Genomic DNA, 4,715 nt, shown 5'->3' with positions numbered 1-4,715 from the left:
TAAGTAGTTTTTGGAGAACAAAATTATAGGAAGAGTTACTAAAATACATATGTACATGTTTGGTGTATAAATGTCCGGATACTACTGCCAAAGACCACCCAAGGGGTCCTTGAAGGGGACCACAAAAACAGTCCTCAAAACTGTCAAATTGGGTGAACTATGGTTGCTATCGACGTTCACTAGATAAATCAAAGCTCCATAGGTCATGTGCGTGGATGAAGAATTAGTGTAGGGATATTTTCCTTCAATTATGAGCCCCAGATTTAATCAACGGAGGCACATCACGTCCCGTAGACCCGTCGACGATCCGTGGATGGGAAATCGCAGATGCTGCCAGCTTGTGTAGTCTTAGATTTCAGGTTGTGTTTTGAAGTTTAGTTGTTCGATTTATTAAGGGATTATTGTTTTTTTTAGTTAGTTATTTAAAAGACCTTTTAAGGTATAAATAACTTAAGTTGAACCATGTAATTATTTGGATACAAGACCCCAAAAACAGTCCCCATATGGTGCCTTGACAGCTTTTCTGTCCTTACCTTTGTGATGATCTACAGAGCCAAACGACGCCCTGTAGATCAAACCACGGTCCGTGGATAGACCTCGCGGGTCCATACATAGATTATTTAGGGGCGTCAACAGTTCAAGTTTCAGATAAAATCTACGAGACCAAACCACGGACAGTAGGTCAATATACTGTCCGTAGATGGCCAAATCGTAGGTGCTGCCAGATTTCCTAATTAAAGTTTTAAGTTAGGAGTTTGGGGTTGGGTTAGCAGTTAATTAGGGATTAATGTGGGTTGGTTAATAGTTTATTTATCAACTTATATAAGCCTAAATAAACTTTAAATTAATCATTCTAACTAACTCATCTAACGACCCCAAAACTCTCTCCAAAATCATCTCTCTAGAAGAAGAAAAAGAAGAAGAGTTTGGATTAAGGCTCTAATCTAAGGTATATGAATATTATTCATTTATGGATTCTTCTATCCATTAAGACCCCCAGTTTCCTTCAATTGTAAATCGAAAGAAACACAATCTAGAGAGAGTTGAGAAGAAGAAGAAGAAGAAGAAGAAGAGGAAGAAGAAGAAGAGGAAGAAGAAGAGGAAGAAGAAGAGTAAGAAGAGGAGGAAGAGGAAGAAGAGGAAGAAGAGGAGGAAGAAGAGGAAGAAGAAGAGGAAGAAGAGGAAGAGGAAGAAGAAGAAGAAGAAGAAGAACAAGAAGAAGAAGAAGCAGAAGAAGAAGAATAAGAAGAGGAGGAAGAAGAAGTGGAAGAAGAAGAAGAGGAGGAAGAGGAGGAAGAGGAAGAAGAAGAAGAAGAAGAAGAAGAAGAAGAAGAAGAAGAAGAAGAAGAAGAAGAAGAGGAGGAGGAGGAGGAAGAGGAAGAAGAGGAAGAAGAAGAAGAAGAAGAAGAAGAAGAAGAAGAAGAAGAGGAGGAGGAAGAAGAGGAGGAAGAAGAGGAGGAAGAAGAAGAAGAAGAAGAAGAGGAGGAGGAAGAAGTGGAGGAAGAAGAAGAGGAAGAAGAGGAGGAAGAGGAAGAAGAAGAGGAAGAAGAGGAAGAAGAAGAAGAAGAAGAAGAAGAAGAAGAAGAAGAAGTCTCTAATATAAGGTATGTGAAGCTTTTTCGTTCATGTATTCTTCCACCCATGATGACCACCTATTTCCATCAATTGTGAATCTAAACAACCCCAATCTACAGAGGGTTTTGATTGCATAGTGGGTAAGGCTTGATTGTGATCTCAATCTAGTGGGTAGCATTCAATGATGTTTATCTAATTATAATATGTTGTTTTCATGGAGAATTGTAGTATTTAATGTTGAAGGTGATCATATGGTTATTTTAAGCCATTAGAGACTAGATGAAGGTTCTAAGTTGATTTTCTTAATTGAATTGTATTGTATGCTACTAGATCATGTTTGAATCACCTACGTATGAGATTAAATAGACTTGATTGATTTATATTGGTCTTGATTGAATTGAACCTTAAAGATGATGATGATGATGATGATGAAAAATAAGAAGAAGAAGAAGAAGAAGAAGAAGAAGAAGAAGAAGAAGAAGAATACCTTGGATTAAGGATCTAATCAAAGATATATGAAGATTATTCATTCATGGATTCTTCCATCCTTGAAGACCACCTACTTTCCTTATGTTTTGAATCCAAAGAACCCCAATCTAGAGAGGGTTGTGAATGCATTATGGGTAAGAAGAAGAAGAGGAAGAAGAAGAAGAGATTGGATTAAGGATCTAATCTAAGGTATGTGAATCTTATTCATTCATGTATGCTTTCATCCAAGAAGACCCCGTATTTTCCTTCAATTGTGAATCCAACGAACCCCAATCTAGAGAGGGTTGTGATTGCATTGTGGGTAAGGAATGATTGTGATCTCAATCTAGTGGATGGAATTCAATGATATTTATTTGATGATTATATGATGTTTTCATAAGGTTTTCATGGAGAACTGTAGTATTTGATGTTAAAGGTGATCATGGTTATTTTACGCCATTAGAGACTAGATGAAGGTTCTTAATTAATTTTCTTAATTCAATTGTATTGTATGCTACTTGATACTGTTTGAATCACCTAGGTATGATTTGAACTAGACTTGATTGATTAAGATTGGTCTTGATTGAATTAAACATTAAGTAAAAAAAAAGAAGAATAAGAAGAAGAAGATCTTGGATTAAGGATCTACTCTAAGGTATGTGAAGTTTATTCATTCATGCATTCTTCCGTCCATGAAGACCCCCTACTTTCCTTCAATTGTGAATCCAAAGAACCCCAATCTACACAGGGTTGTGTTTGCATTGTGGGTAAGGCTTGATTGTGATTTCAATCTCGTGGGTGGCATTCAATAATGTTTATCTGATGATTATATACTGTTTACATGAGCTTTTCATGGAGCTTTGTAGTATTTGATGTTGAAGGTGATCATGGTGATTTTACGCCATTAGAGACTTGATGAAGGTTCTAAGTTGATTTTCTTAATTCAATTGTATTTTATTCTACTTGATCATATTTGAATTACCTAGGTATGAGTTGAAATAGACTTTATTGATTACGATTCATCTTTATTGAATTTAACCTTAAAGATGATGATGATGATGATGATGATGATGATGATGAAGAAAAAGAAGAAGAAGATCTTGGATTAAGGCTCTAATCTAATGTATGTGAAGCTTATTCATTCATGGATTCTTCCATCCATGAAGGCCTCCTAGTTTCTTTCAATTGTGAATCCAACGAGCTTCAATCTAGAGAGGGTTGTAATTGCATTGTGGGTTAGACTTGATTGGGATATCAATCTAGTGGATTGTATTCAATTATTTTTATTTGATGATTAAATGCTATTTTCATGAGGTTTTCATGGATAATTGTAGTATATGATGTTGAAGGTTATGTTGGTGATTTTAGTCCATTAGAGACTAGATGAAGGATCTAAGTTGATTTTTTTAATTCAATTGTATTGTATGCTACTTGATCATGTTTGAATCATCTAGGTATGAATTGAACTAAACTTTATTGTCTAAGATTGTCTTTATTTAATTGAACCTTGTAGAAGTAGAAAAAGAATAAGAACAAAAAGAAAAAATAAGAAGAAGAAGAAGAATTAGAAAAAGAGGAGGAGGAGGAGAAGGAGGAGATTGGATTAAGGCTCTAATCTAAGGTATGTGAAGATTATTCATTCACGGATTCTTCCATCCATGAAGACCCCCTACTTTCCTTCAATTATGAATCCAACGAAGTCCAATCTAGAGTAGGTTGTGATTGCATTGTGGGTAAGAAGAAGAAGAAGTAGAAGAATAAAAAGAAAAATAATCATATATTATTATAAGTGGGAAGCTCCTAACCTCAAAGTTGAATTACCAAAATACCCTTATTTTACCTCTAAAATAAATTAATATTAAAATCTATTTTATTAATTAAATATTAAGTAAAAGTTATATTCAAATTCATGCATCAAATAAGATCTTAATGCATCATATATTCATGTACTAATTAAATATAGATAATGAAGAGTCTAATAACCTTTCAATTTTAATTTGTAAGATAAGTGGGGGTAATGAGGAGTCTATCAAACAGACTCATACCATATTATTTATATTCCTTGTGTTATTCAAGTTTGTAATCATCTTGCATTCTACAGTAGGTTAGTCTACGTTCCTTGTAAAATTTTCATTACCAGTTTGTAATTATAAGAATTCTTACTATTTTATTTATTTGTATTCTTTAAAATTTCATGCATATTCATCTTATTTTTGTTGAGAAATATGTAAATTATGATTGTTACAAAATGAACATACTCAAATATGAAGTTGTGAGTATTTTTTTTCATATCTCGATCATTTTGAGTTTTGAAATATAACTTCGTAGTTGATTACTGTATTTTTGTATTCAACCTTTCTCTTATTTTTAGGATATATATAGTAAAGCTAATCACATTTTGTATTTATCATTAATTATTTTGAGGGTAAACATGTTAAATCCTATAGAATAATAATAATGTCTTTTTCATTGTTTGATAATCATTTATCTTTTCAAGCCAACATATTTGTACTTTTTCCTTTTTTTTATGTAATCTCAAATGTTTATAAAAATCATGTACTTAACTGTTATAGAGAGGTATAAAATAAGTGCAAAAGTAAAAGTAAAAAAAATGTATACTGAAAAATGACTAAATGATACATTGAATAATATTGTTTTAGAATTCGTTATAT

Source organism: Solanum pennellii, chromosome 1 (genome assembly GCF_001406875.1).
Source record: "Solanum pennellii chromosome 1, SPENNV200".
Classification (NCBI taxonomy): Eukaryota; Viridiplantae; Streptophyta; class Magnoliopsida; order Solanales; family Solanaceae; genus Solanum; species Solanum pennellii.
The sequence above is the reverse complement of the archived record's forward strand: the minus strand, read 5'-3'. Positions refer to the sequence as shown.